At 38.7% G+C, this 16,023-nt stretch overlaps 1 protein-coding gene across 1 annotated transcript in view; it reads right to left on the reverse strand.

The window, feature by feature from the left end:
- The window catches only part of Su(var)3-3 (lysine-specific histone demethylase Su(var)3-3), a 114,343-nt gene that overhangs the window by 94,153 nt on the left and 4,167 nt on the right, over window positions 1–16,023 (reverse strand). The gene's annotated exons all lie outside the window — the stretch shown is intronic.

Below are 16,023 nucleotides of genomic sequence, written 5' to 3' on the forward strand. Positions count from 1 at the left end.
CCCCCCCCCCCCCCCCTCTCTCTCTCAGACGAGACTAACGCTTCGAGATCGGACAGTGGTCGACTGTCCACACGAGGCGAAGGTCGGACCACGGAACGATGAGGAGGAGGACGATAAAGGAGATGGTAATTGAAGAATAAAAAGCGAAGAACACGACGAGGAGGTGTCGAAGTTACCCGATCCTCATGACTGTAAACCCACGACGAACGCCACAAAGCGATCCGAGATCCTTACTTTCGCCAACGATTTATTATTGACAGGTTTAATGGCGCTCGTGCGCTCATTCTCATTGTAAGGGTATTGTCAAAAGTCGCACCCAATAACAAGCGAATCCAACGAGTTGAGTAGAAGTACAACATGCGACCATGCTCGTGTTGATATCGTTACAAACCTTCGTAGCAAACACTTAAATCGACAACAGACGATAGGGTTTCCCTTTGAATAGATTAATTCGTTCAAACATGGTAGAATACGCTTCAAACCTTCGCAACAAACACTTAAATTGACAACGAACGATAGAGTTTCCCTTTGAATAGATTAACTCGTCCAAACGTGGTAGAATGCACACAGAGTAAGCAAATTGGAGCACGTTGATCAAGTAAATCATTACGTTTCGAAGTTGTTGGAACCATATTACCCTTGTTGAAAATGCAAAGTACATCGTATTTAAATACGATAAAATAAGAAATAAAAATCTCCTCTTATGCTTATCGAGAATATTTGATAAAATTATTATTCATATTTTATATTTAATATTTATCTCATGCCTATTACATGTATATATATATATATATACACACTGGAAAAATTTCTGGTTGAAAATGGATGAATCAGAAAATTCTGATCATATCAATCAAAATTCTGGTTATTTCAATTAGAATTACAATTATTAAATTCAACCAGATTCTTTTTCCAGTGTACACACTTATATATAAATATATATAGAATTTTCCTCCTCTACTGTTTATCACTTTGCTTGCTCTAAAAATATCACCGTCTAATCGTTTACACAATTGTTTCCGAGATGCTTAAAGCTCAGGAAATATTCGAACACCGAGAGCTTTAATCTTAAAGAGTATCAAATTACCGCGCGAAGATCCAATACGTGCCCTACCGAAATTCTGGTTATTTCAATTAGAATTACAATTATTAAATTCAACCAGATTCTTTTTCCAGTGTACACACATATACATATATAAATATATATAGCATTTTCCTCCCCTACTGTTTATCACTTTGCTTGCTCTACAAATATCACCGTCCAATCGTTTACACAATTGTTTCCGAGATGCTTAAAGCTCAGGAAATATTCTAACACCGAGAGCTTGAATCTTAAAGAGTATCAAATTACCGCGCGAAGATCCGATATGTGCCCTACCGAAATTCAAATTTCCCAAGATCGCTGCCTCGGAATTTATCGCTAATGATCGGCGGCACCGAAGCGGTGCGTTCGCGCGTTCATTGCCGGAGAGAGCATCAGCGGAGGATCGCACCTAATAAGAATCGCATCGTACGAGCCAGGAAGCGACACGACTTGCCTCGAGAGTCACGCGGTGTGCGGTTAACCTATCGACAGATAGAATTTCACTTTGAATGGGTACTCCCCGCAGGAGGAAGATCGTTAACATTACTCTTAACGGTACGTCGTCACTATGCGTACGTTGCGCAAATGATAATTGATAGAGAAGAACGGCGGTAGGGTTACTTTGTGAATTTTACGACTTGACTTTGCATTGCTAAAACGCCATCGAGACCGACAATAAATGCAGGTACAGAGTACAGCTATCGTAGTGATGCGCGACGGCAATAGCCGTCAATAGTTGCTCCGATCCTACTCGATCATAGCAATCGCTGTATGATCAGTGCGATTTGTTAAGCTGACATTACTAAGGTGAAAATATATAGCACTAAGATTAGATTTATTAAATCCTAGTCAATCTAAAAATTTGTCAATCGTAATATGAAAATTTTTTAATATTTTTAATTAAATTTAAAATCCAAGTAATATCAATAAAATTGTCAAAATTATTAAAAGAATGTTTTTTTTATTATAACACACACAGAATAATGAAAATAAACGTTACTTAGTGAGATTTGTGTCATATACCTATCTTTTATCTATCTCGTTTCCACCAATGTACATTAATTTTAATCTCGGTTCAACTTTCTCTTCATCTTTTTCTAATTCTTAAAACTACAAAAAGATGAAGAGTAAGTTGTGAACCGAGATTAAAGTTAATATATAATGGTAGAAACGGGCATTAGTAACGCCGAGTTAAATCAAGGCAGACCTACGTCCGACAAAAATGTCTTGCTTGGTGCATGCCATATAAACCATTAATTGGGAAGTGCTTGAGAAAAGGAATGCAAATCGTAATCTCAGTAACTTTAAAAGGACAGTCATTTAGGTAATGATTTTTCTAAGAAGAAATAAACAAGAGTAAAAGCACTCAAAGGAGAGTATAAGTAAAATCTATGACTAAACACTCTTTTTTAAAAGTTACATTGCCCCGGTACAATTAGGATGGTATATTCAGTTCACTGCTTAACTCACCATTACCTCTAGACTTAATCGTATACTTTCTCCACATGGCACTCTAAGACTTGTCGAATATCTCGAAATCCGGCTTGCCCGTAAAACGAAACACGACGAAGGACAACTGTCCGGAATTCCGTGCATCGCGCGCTCCCGGTTTACGGCCTCCCCAAAGCCACCGTACTTCAAATCCATCACCGAGATAAGGATCGCTTTTTCAACGGATAATGTTTCACGTTCGGGAGATACTCCCCCGGCTGGTCGTTAATTACCGCTGACGATATACGTCCAAAACTTTTCTATCGCCAGTTTAATGACCATCGGATGGGAGTGGAAGGCAAGACTTTACGACGGGACTGGAGTGGCAGATTGGAGGCGCCTGGCAACCAGGTGGTGTGGTTCGAAAAGACCGATCCAGTCCACGCCATCTGCTAAATCGTCGCCAGCCAGCGATCTATAATTTTCGCCTCTGAGTCTGTCTCATGTGTAAGAGGATAAACTGCATGGTACTTAGAAATTCTGACAAAAACTAATCCTGACAAATTAATTCCAAACACTAGATTAAAATATACTATAGTAAGCCAAAGTAATTATAAACTTAAAGCAAGTGTATTTAATATTTATACTGTTATAATTTTCATATATTATAGATTATATTATAATTTTTATTAATTGTACAACATCTTAACTGCAGATTGTCACAATATTGTAAATAGTCGTTACTCTAAAACTATAATTTTTTATCATATAAATAAATGAGACGTGTCATTAAAACCAATTATCATCTTTACACTTAACACGTTATTGAAATTGGATAAGACTAAATCTCGACACGAATTTGTCTCATTTTTTTTAAGAGACAATCATAAAACACATGTTCGCCACATCAGTCTCCAAACAAACAAGACGTCGGAGCTTGTTAACTTTGAGAAGAGCAAATTTTACCTTAGTCCGCCAATTGAAAAATCTGTCTTCGTTAGCGCCTAAGTAGGAACCACATTTCTCTCTAGAGTATCATAATGATCGCGGAGCCGGAGGCCTTATTGTCGACGAGGTGGGTATCACAAAACGGCGCCAGAAGAAGGAAATTATTCCCGCCAAGGGGAGAAACGCGTATCCGTCGAAAAGGCAAGTTGCGCCGAAAGATTTCTTTTTTCCTCGTAAACGCATCGCATGGGGCACGTTGAAAGGCCGCATAATCGTCGTATGGCGTGTGGCCGAGCATTAACATATAATGGTCACCGTCATTCTTCTCTCCGTCACGTACGACCCCGTTTAATCATTCTCGGTCATCCCGTCACGTAATCCCCTTTTCGAGCGATTGTCGGGAGAGATTGCCGGGCATTAATTTGAAAAATGCATCATCGTTGGCGGGGGCAGTATGTAAGCTTATTATCCGAAAACACGAAGCTGACCCATCATTCGACGATTACACCGCTACCGATAGATTCATAAGGTAGATATACACGGACGTGTCCGGATGTCTAAAGCAACGTTTGTTCTCTAATCAATCTCTTTTCTCTCCATGCGAACATAGATTTCCTTTATAAATGAAAGGAGTACTTCATCAAAGTCCAAACATTTCAATTTTTTTAAGTAGAGATATTGATTTTTTAAATATATTTCATTAGCTAATTTTAATACTATTTACGAATTATTTATAAATACATTTCAGAAAATATAATTCAGCATGTCTCTTTGAAATAAAATAAGAATTTATAAATATATAAAACAATTTCTATTCCTTTTCCCTCTCAATATATGGATATAATTTTATTCGTTATTATTAATCATAGATTGCTGAATATTCTTATTAAATAAAAATTTTATACATGAATGATACGTGTTTAATCTTACTATTTGATGGTATATTTTAGTGAGAAATTCGAATAAATTTGCCGCTAATCTGCACTGTACTATTTTCATTAATACCGATTCAAGTTGCACACGCTTGGGACGAAATTTCCCGCACCGAATCGTACTTCTGTCGCTCGAAATTATCAGGTCAAGTTTACTCGTTGAAGTGAATTGAAACAACGAGCAATTTGGAACGGTTACATTGACGAGAAATCTCTAATTCGCACCAATATTGCGAGTTCCAGGATATTAGATTATCAGTGTTAAACTTACGAATGTAATAACAAGGGTTAATGATAAAGTCATATATACGATAGCAATATTTAACGTATCATCCAGATCAGAGAACTGATCATATCAAATAATTGTTTTCCCGAATTTTAATGTTCGTTACATTTATTACAAGTATATCTATACTGTTAAAAATGTCATGAAATTTAATGTATTTTTAAGTTATACAAGTACATTAAATTTAATGTATTTGCAACTGAAAAATACATTTGTGTACATGCACATAAAATTTAGTGTATTTGTTATAAAATTTTATAAAAATTAATGCATTTTCCATTAATGTACTTTACATGTTACAGAAGCAATGTACTTTTTTTTAACAGTGTAATTTTGTCGGAAGAATCTTTAATATCTTTCGAATAGATGAGACTTCCTACCAATTCTTATTGAAGCGTGAAGACAACCTTCGATAGCCGTTGTTATTATACACCAGTTCTCGTCGCGGTTTATGTCAGGTAATCGATCGTTTCGGATAATAATAGTCATGAGAAAAACGGTACGAAATACAGTTAATAATAACACGGAGGCCCTATGCGACGGCAATTTGAATAACGATCGAGAATTAGAGACATGACGGGCGTGATGCATCCATTGCGCACGCGGTCCGCAATCAAGGGTTAACAAGCCGACGCGCGTATGAAAATCGAATTCGGGATGAATAATTTACACGTAACTCGGGATATTGCACGCGTACATCGCGCCTCGAAGATCTCGCGCATAAATATTCGTCCCTCAGGCTGGCGTGCGCGTGTATAACCGATGACAGATCAGCGAGGCGAGCTTTGTACAAAACGCATAAGGGAAATAATTTATCCCCCCGACAACTCCGTGACCCTTGAGTTACTTTCTCCTCTCTCCTCAACGACGTCATAGTACATCTATCCGGGACTTAACGCCTTCGTGTCAAGGAAATCCACCGGTACGCCGGTGAATCCTAAGACCGCAGCGGGAAGTGTTCGTCCTTTCTTGCGCGGCGCGTGTACTCGCATAGCTCCGTTATCTCCGCAAGCGCATCCGCTCCTCACCTCATGCTCATCTAACGAATAGGCGAGCTCGCATGAAAACCGATTACCTCCCAACCCCGCACATGCGTTCCTTTAAGTAAATGCATGCGCGTGTGCGTCCATGAGAACTTAATCCAACCGTGTAAAACAGACGGATCTTTGGAACTCACTATTGCAGCATTGGTGCGAATGACGACGCGGGCGTTAAAAAAAATCGCACGTGTAACGCGCGACACGCGGCAATTTGTCACCTTCTCGGTACGTTATTCGCTATTTATCATTTCGTCTATCTTTTGCATCGTTAAGATACGCTGAAGCGTGGACGGTTATAAATCTCCGCGATCCTTATTAAGATTAGGCTATTCTCATAGAGAATTATTATGTGATAGTTGATACCACTCACATTGTATACGCGAGTACAAAATTCCGTAAATAGTATGGCTTTATTGATTAAAGTAAATATTATTAACAGCTCATTAAAATTATTTTATAAATTGTGAAACGCGAAAACATAAAAAAAGAACATAGCACGTAAATCTCTTTTTAAGGAGTACCTAATTAAAATCTGTTTTATATTTTTTTTTTACACAAATAACACCGCTACTTTATCATTTAACGACAATGGCCCAAAAATAAGAGGTCTTATAAAACAACTGAAGCGTACAAGCCATCGTTAGGAAATTGGTATTATCAGAATCAGAATAGTAGAGTAGAAAGAAATTTCCAAGATGTTGGTATCGGAAGGCGCATCCATAATACCCTATTACTTTTACTAGATCGCTCTATCGAGGATAATTTCTTAAGAACGGTGCGGCATTTTTCTCATTTCTCATCAAACGTTCATCTTGCCGTTCGCCCGGCGGCTTGAATATTTGTTGGCGGATGTATAATTTTGCATCCCAAATCAACAATTAATCGGCTTGGGAATGCTTTACGATATCATCCAATCCACCGCAGTCTCCAGAGGCCTTTGCCTATCTACCGGTCTATATCGTGATGCATTGGCTCATAGACGACGTAATTACAATCTAACTAGAAGCCTGAATATTTCACGGACGGACGAATGGATGTACAATGTTGCATCTCAAATCGGCAAGTGCGCGATTAACGATAACGTCGAACCGGTATTTCTCCGATTCCAGCGCGTCACTTTGCATCCAATCCGCCGAAGTCGCTTCGTAACGAACTGGAAGCATTAATATAGTAAGGACGTATAGATATAGATACATTTAGAACGGCTAATAAAAGTTGGCCAACGTCAGCGGAATGTACGCTAATTTCAATCTATCTTACGTTATTTCGCACTACCACTGTAACAGGCGAAATAGTGAACGTGTAAACGATCAGTTTTGTTGCTGTAATTAGTCATCGTCGCATTTTCAGCGATATGGAGCAGGCGGAGCGAGACGGAGGCGTTCGGTATGCAAATAAAGCTAAAATGAAGAATAGCATACTGTCATGTTCACCGAGTTGTGAAAATCTTCGATCAGAAATAACAGATAACTAATGACAGTATACATTTCCTCAAAGGCGCTTCGAGTTATTTGGCAAGCTGTCTACATTAGTCATCAATGTAATTCTACAATTGCTCTATTATTGCGCGTGACGTTCAGCGTAATAATAATCTTAATAATATTTCAATACATTTTAATGCTATTTTTGACCCATCTGATAATTTCTTTTTCCAACAAAACAATTCAAATATCAACGACCAAATATACGAGCAATACAAGAGGTTTTATTAAAATCTTAAAATTAATTTAACGTACCATTAATATTAATATGAATTTAACAATAGACGTTTCGACTCACAGTCTTCCTCAATCTAATTAGATAAACTTATCTATTTCGCTTAACAATCAAGAATAATTTTTCCATGTCAATTGATGATTATTGATGGTAAACCAAGTCAATTCTTTAATCGATGTCCATAATTAAAAGTTACAAAATCCAATTCTCGCCGTCAAATGAGAATTAGATTTTGTAACTTTTAATTATGGACATCGATTAAAGAATTGACTTGGTTTACCATCAATAATCATCAATTGACATGGAAAAATTATTCTTGATTGTTAAGCGAAATAGATAAGTTTATCTAATTAGATTGAGGAAGACTCTGTGAGTCGAAACGTTTATTGTTAGATTCATATTCATGGTATGTTAAATTAATTTTAAGATTTTAATAAAACCTCTTGTATTGCTCGTATATTTGATCGTTGATATTTGAACTGTTTTACTGTGCAAACATCGAACATTATATTATTTATTTATATCATTCGATATTGAACGTTATATTATTTATTTATATCATTTGTATTCTTTTTCCAATTCATTTGGATTTGCACATGGAGCTTTAAATTTTTATGACTTTTCATAAATAAGCATAAATAATTTTACTTTTGATGATGACAACCCTCCCTCGTAAAAGATTGATCTTGAATCTCGATTGGGTCAATTTAGACCCGCGGTTCTGGTGTTAACGCGTCCAGGAGAGATTATCAATTATTGATTTTACACACGTACAAAATTAATGGATCAACAATGTTCCAGGATCGATTACGATGGAACTCGATCGCTGTTGCACCTCACGGACAGAGGCCAACGGCCGCTACAAGTCGGCGCTGACCTAATACCGATATGTGCCACTGGACCATTTGTCTCCACGGAACGGGGGGCCCGGCGCTAAGCAATCGTTTCGTTGACGCTTCTTCTTCACGGACGGCGGTCGTGGCGATAGCCGGGATGAGAAATCACGTGGCTCATGTGGCGGACTGTACCCCAGATAGACTATATCGACAAGGTACCCTACCGCGTTGCCGACACGAGGGGCACTGTAAATGGTAAAGACACCGGCGTGGAGGGTAGAGGAGGCCCCGTGGACGTACGTATGTGTGCAGGGTACCGCGTGCACGGATAGGCCGAAAGTGGTCATGGGAAAGGTATCGGTGCATTAAGGCCAAGACTGGATTCCGCGGGGCGAGGCCGGCTCGTTGGCGGGTAGGAGTGTACAAGGTCTTCGATACCTCGTAAATTACCACTCGTGGCCCCCCCCTGTCCCCCTTCCGTCCGTCCGCTCGCCCGCCGTCCAGTTCTCGGTTCTCGGCTAATGTTAAGCTGCCTACGTTTTCGTTCAGTCGAGGGAAGACTTCGAGAGAAAAGATGTACCCTCCTCCCGCCCCCCTCGTTCGTCGTTTCATCGGACTCTATGAAAACTCCGTTGCGCCCCGGGTCCTCGAGGAAGATGATATGTTCGAATGTATTGGATGACTTCGAAATTGGTGGAACAATGCGCGTGCATTGACACTCCCGCGCCAAGTCTGCATTTCTTACAAATTGCATCGCAATACTTTGTACACTAATTTTAAGAGAAAAATTTTTAGTAATTGTAAATATATAATTACATGTTACTGTAATTAAGATTATTACTGTATGATATTAGTAATAATAACTATATTATGTATAGTTTTATCAACAAATATATATAATTTATAATAAAAAAAACTGTATGTATATATATAATTATATAGTTATTATTACCATAAAAATGATTGTTACAATTTATAGTCATAAAGAATATTTAACTATAATTTATAGTAATTGCAATCATTTTTATGATAATAACTATAATTATAGTCATTTTCTGTTGCTAACTATATATATTTGTTGATAGAACGATAGCTAGTGATTGTTATTAACATTATAGCAGTAATAATAACCATAATTATAGTAACATGTGATTATAGTTACAAGTACAAAAAATTTTTCTCACAGTGCAATAACGAACTAATGGTCTACTAATAAAATTAATTGCGTCAAATTTCACGTGTAAGAGAATTCTTAATATATTGCGAATTAATAATTTTAATAAACATATTTTCTTATAAAAATTATATTTCAATGAAAATTTTATACGAAATTAATATATATTAAAGAGACCAAAATCTATACGTTATGCGTTCCAGTTAGGTTTATCATAACAAAGTATGCTCCTTTTATGCTTAATATTGTTCGCAGTCGGGAAAAGGAATTTGGAAAAAATTTCGTTTAATGTTTCCATCGTACGTCTAATATGCTTACCGTAGTTCTCGCAATTTTAGCAAAAGCGCCCAACTGCGAGACAATATCGCGCTTTACTAAGCCGTATTTACTCCGAGTAGTTGGGATTTTTACAATGTCGGACAAATCCGATCCGCGCGATTGGAATGTCAAGAAGCCCGTGCCGAGACTTGAGAATCGCGATATCGCTGCTCTAAAGTGCATCCGCTCGCAAAAAAATGTCCGTAGCGCCGTGGCGCGGGCCGACCGGGGCGAATATTTGAGGAGAGGAGGAATGCATATTCAAGATCGTAACGATGCAATTTCGATGGCGCATACATAATGAGAGCCTCGAGAGCGGTGCGCCGCTCTTGCCCGGTTAATATCAACCTTTCTGCACAATGGTCCTATCACGAGAGGACTCGGAAGAAATTTCGACGTAACCGATGGTGGTTGCATTGTCATACCTCGAGCTTCGCTCAACAAAGACTGCCTGTGCAATGCAGCATTGCTGCTGCTGTTGCTACTTCTGCTGCTGCTGCTGATGCTGCTATGCCGAGGGGAACGAACGAAAGTGCGGTATTGACGTTGAAAAAGGAAGAACAACGACATAATCTCGAATCATCATGCGAGATGAGTATCCGGCCGCGGCGGGGCCGAGCTCGAGAAACGTGATTTTACCTACTCGTTAAACGTTGAACGCTTCTCGCTTCCGGTAAACTCCCATGGTACCTTCGTGTGCATTTCGATCCCGATTGTTGATTCTAAATCGTTCATGACTGTTAACACGTACGCGCGCTATTCGCGAGACGCAAGGACCGCTGGGAACAATAACAGTGCGCGGCAGTGTGTCGAAAGTAACTTGATTACACGGCTTAATTAAGCTCAATTACGATGTTATTATAGCTTAATGTAGAACGCGGCTGCTAATGGATAGATATATAAAGCGCATCTATTATAATGAGATATCGCATCATCCGTAACAATCATCAGGAGACACGGTAGACAGTGTCTCGAGTGTCAAGTTCTGATATTGTATATTCATGAATGAGTGTCAAGTTTTGATATTGTATTATACCATGATTAGGTGGCAGGTCCTATGAAGAACAGCCAAATGTTGGTAACATCAGTAATACGGAATATGTTTTAACATTTACAACGTTTATTGGATATATTATGGATCATGCGGTTTCTCATCATAATAAACGCGTTAATCATTAGACTGATTAAATTAACTCCCGAGATCGTGTTGTATAATACATATACAATATATCAGAATTTTTTCTTTTAAAATAAGAAATGAATATCGAAGCTACTGTCTCATACAATAAATTCCCTTCCCTCCTTTCCGCTATTTCCTTCTTTTTATCTTTACTTTCTTCATTTCTTTTCTTACTTTATTTTTCCTCTCCTTTTATCGCGGGACGCCGCAAAATCGCTTCGAGTCCCGATAAAAGCACGCTGGGTTATCCTCGCGTCAATTAGCGCGATCGCGCACCAGGGGAATTTCGTCGTGCCCCCACGGCGTGCCCGGTTCGCGCCTCGAGGAAGCGTCATCGCCGCATTACGGCCGAGTAATCTCCTTTATCGTGTCCCGATCCCGATTAATTTAAAAATATGCACGCGTTAACGACGCATACGGTATATCGCGAGCAACGGCACGCATTACGCGCGCAAGGAGATGCGAGGAGGCGCGTAAAAGGATGAGAGGGAAGGGAAAGAAGAAGAAGGTGGCGAGTGGAACCAGTCGGCTCGCGAGATCCTGCGAAGGACGTCCGCGTGTTGGAAGTTGGAACCCTACGCGCGGATGTTACCACGCCGGCTGTAACTCCTTCCTCTTCCTCCCTCCCCTGTAACAACAAGGAGGAGAAAGATCGCGGATGGAGGAGGGACTTCGCGCGCGTGAAGTCAGCTTTACGACAATATAATTTTGGAAGCGACACACGGACGGCGTGGAATGCGACGATCGGAGTCAACGAACGGCATATAGAAGTCTTCGATACGTCGTAAATGGCCCCCGTCCCTCCCCCGACTCGTCGTTGCGCTCCTGATCGTACACGGACCTCTCCTCGTGGCCGAAGAAGTTTATACGGGGTGTTTCGTGAATATCGGCGACTTCGAACTTGTTCATCGAGACAAGTTGATTGTGATAAAGCTTGCTATCGCGAGAGCTTTATGACACAATTACAGAACCGTTTAACAAATTAAAGACGGAGATCAAAAACGGAAAAAAAACCTTCTCAGTAATGACTTCAGACATAAACGATCGATTTCAAATGAGCTTTGCTTTCAAGATATTTTTGCTTGAGGTTTAATTATGAAGATACTGTTGAGTTACAGATCTGAAGAACTGCGAAAGAAAATGTTCAACAAAATTTGCGTTACAGAAGGACTATCTTCAAATTCATCGATATTCCTAGAAAAGGAATGAATTGACGGAGAAATTCTACAAATTCTACAAACACCCTGTGGGTTGTCACGTGCAAGATGTCGAGCTGTCTACGGGCAACGAAAAATCGACGTCGTCGCATCCCAAAAACGCCGACGACGTGGTTGGCCGGTATCTCATTGCTGGCAAACAGAGCCCGCGGTAACTCTACGTTATATGGCTGATCGAGGGAACCGGTGAAGAAGGCCAAGACGGTACCTCCGTGACGGCCGGTGTCTTTAAGATACATCCATAAATTTTGGCGCACCAAATACTCCCCGAGAATAGCTTCGACTGCATAGGTCGGATCAATAACCGCATAAAGTACGGGAAGAAAGAGCGCAGCGGCACGTATTCGCAGTATTCGGTCTCGGAGCGTGAACGTGCGTGGACTGGGAAGAAACCCATGGAGATCGGAGTAAAATAGAACCTCGCGATCACGTCGCTGTGTTTTTCCTCGTGCAACAGGAACAACGCGCGAGGCAGTCTTACGCACTTTTTGTTCCGCCTTAACTTCGCGCCGTTCGCGGATATGATCAAAAGTGCATATGAAATTGTTGCCGAATATTTCCGCGATACGTGACGACAGGTGGCCAGTGCACGTATTCTTTAACTTTTAATAACAATGTAAATCGATATCGTTATTTAGTCATATTTAGTATTATATATACATGGTAAAAAAATTGCGCAACGACAATATAATGATAACAAATTGTCGTTTAGAATTACAAACACGGTGAGAGGTGACAATGTTAGAAAAAAATTCACTCAATCACATAAATCCGTATCATTATTCAGAGAAAACTTCTCGACGACTTTTTTCTCTTTTCATAATTCATAATTATAAATTCACATCGTCCTCGAATTGTAAAAAGTGGCAAACATTTCAGTATTCACGTTTATATTAAAAACTTGAATGTTTTAAGGGTATCTTAAAGAAACGATTTACAAAGAGTCAAACCACTGATCTTCCTTATATTATTAAATTCCAAGCGTACTAACGTAGGAACGAAGGAGCGGCTGCTCTTACCTAGATAAGGCAACAAAAAGATATAAACCGGTACGTTACTGGAGTGAAATGGATGGAACCATAAAAATTGGAACGGGACAAACGTCCTATAAAGTATTGTTTTACTTTCGGTGCGTTTCTCGATAAAATCACGGCCAACTCTTCGGCAGGTCTCGTTTGAAACCGAGAAGAAACTGATGGTCCGTAAAGAGCGCGCCGCGGACGGTCCATCTTGGACGTTCCGATTATATCGGGTGGATCGGTGCTCGCGCCCGAAGCGCTGCCAAAGGGGCTGCTTCAGAAAGAGAGAGAGAGAGAGAGAAAGAGAAAAAAAAGAGAACCCTATTGTCGTGTTTAATTTAGCGTTAAATTGTTTACATCTCATTAATCGCGCGCGGTGGACAACAACGGTGGGATTTGCTGCAGCAAAAGACTGTCATGATCATCGATGCACGTCAGTCATGGGGGGCCATGGCCCACGTCCCCCTTGGATATCGAGTCGTCCATTGCCACGCTCCCGATTCTCGCATGGTCGAAATGCATCCGCTTGTGCTCTGCAATTCCATGCGCGATACGATCGGAACAGATTTCTTTTTCGATCAAGAGACACAAATAAAAAAAAATGAGCTAAAGCGGGATAATGGACTTATTCTGTTCATTACTCTGCTCCAGATCCACAGACGTATTTGACCTGGAAATAGCCACTTGTAGTGTTTTTACACTTCAACATCGAGAAAATATGAAACGTTATGAATAATTCTTTTTTTATTTTGGATACATTTTTTTCCCTTTTTAAGAAATATTCTTTATGAACTTTTAAATAACTCCATTAAACTGCATAAAAAAGCGATATATTAATTAAAAACTCTTTGTTTTTTTAGAAATACTTCTGTAATAAGCCACGTAACGTTTATTTTGTTTAATATTTATTTTTATGATTTCTATTTACTTTTTTAAAAAAATTATGAGTAAATCCATATCTATGTTCTCAATGCCAATAAATAAAAAAACAATCAATAATACACAATATGTTGTCAATAACAATTTTAATTGGAGTGTAAAAAACACCTCAGGTGATCTATATTTTCTCAGGTCAATAGTTAATATAGTAAATTATCTTGATAGAGTGAGCTATCTGAAATAAAAGTTTGGTCTATTCTTTTTTAGTCTATTCTATTCGCTAAACGATTAATAAAACAAGAATGAATTAAAACAAACTCAAGAATGAATAAAAACAAAAGTTATTATATCAAAAATATGTACGAGAGTCTGGTTTTTATTCCTATTCTTCTTATTATCCTTAAATCAGGTTGTACCCTGCTTCTTCTTAAATTTTTATTGCGCTATCACTCACAGAAACATGTGTACGTGAATGTACATGACGTGTAAACGTATACGAATGTGTTGAGTTCGGGTTCGGGCTAAGCCCAAATGACTGTGCGGATCGGTCATCCCGGGAATCGGAACAGATCTCTGTCTCTTCTCGTTCTATATGCCCCATTTCGCGTCGATGGGACGACTTTGGATCGGTACTCGGAACAACGTCCACTTGCTTCGACCGATTCGTCGAATTTGCAACGCGGTATTGACACAGTTAAGCCGCATTACTGCGGGAATGATAGCGGCTAGTTTCGATTGCGTATCGAGTACCGCGTAGGTAGTCAAGGACATAGTCGGATTTCCACCGTGAATGTTAATCTTCTTAGCTTAGTTCATGGCAAACGAAATTTTTCGCTAGTACGACACGAACAAATATGTTAAAAATATAATAAAAGACAATATAGCGAAGATATTAGAGAAAAGATAAAAAAAATATTCTTACAAAAGACGCGATTACTTAACGTTCCCAAAATCAATAATACCCATTTCTATCAATGTAAATTAACTTTAATTAATCTTGATTTAATTTACTTTTTATCTTTTCCTACTATTAAGGATTAATAAAAGGATAAAAGAGTAAATTAAACGGAGATTAAAGTTAATTTACATTGAAAGAAATGTATGTAAGATATTTAAATTAATTATCTCATTAAAAAATCGTATACATTCAGATCGTTACGGCTTTTTACATATGTACATTAAAGTACACGATAAAACGTAAAATTTGATTAATATCGCTAGGTTTAGTATGATACGTAATAAAGAACATGGACATCCATGCATGTCTTGATAAACACATCTCATAAAATTAAAATAACTCGGCAACGATTTATTTGCCGACATAAAGCGCAAAAATACCCGTTTACATCGGCGGTCGTAAAATATTTTTAACGGCGTGGCTTTTCTGTCGCCGCTTTAGTAAGCTCGTAAGGGTTTACGGGCTATGATCATAGTATAATTTCACATAATGAGAACTCTGGTACTCGATCGCATGGGGGATACAGCGACTATCTACACGGAATCTCATGCTATCGGCTTTCAATAAGGTTGATAAAGTCAACTACAGGGAGACGCGAGAAGCGAGAGTATCAAACGCCTATAAAGGAGATGCAACTCGCGAATAATTCACTCATTATCTGTACCATCTCCTTTCTACTTTAGCAATCTCCAGAAAATGTCGAAAGGCTTGGATGTGCATCTTTTAGCAAACGTACATCACGAATCTAATTTTATGGAACCTTATATGTTTCGATCCATATAATATTATTAATTAAATATTCCGCAATTAATTAATAATTAATTCGTCAATTTTGTTCAACTAGTATTGTACATAGATATCTTAATGTACACATTATGGTTAAAGAAAATTGATTGCGTATGGCGCAAAATATTAGGTGTTAAACTTAATTCCTGCCGTTTTTTCGTCTCCAAAATTGATTTGTTTCGAAGGAAAGATGAATGAATACCTTAATCAAAGTAATTT

This window comes from Trachymyrmex cornetzi, unplaced genomic scaffold, assembly GCF_001594075.2.
Source record: "Trachymyrmex cornetzi isolate Tcor2-1 unplaced genomic scaffold, Tcor1.1 scaffold75, whole genome shotgun sequence".
NCBI classification, from domain to species: Eukaryota; Metazoa; Arthropoda; class Insecta; order Hymenoptera; family Formicidae; genus Trachymyrmex; species Trachymyrmex cornetzi.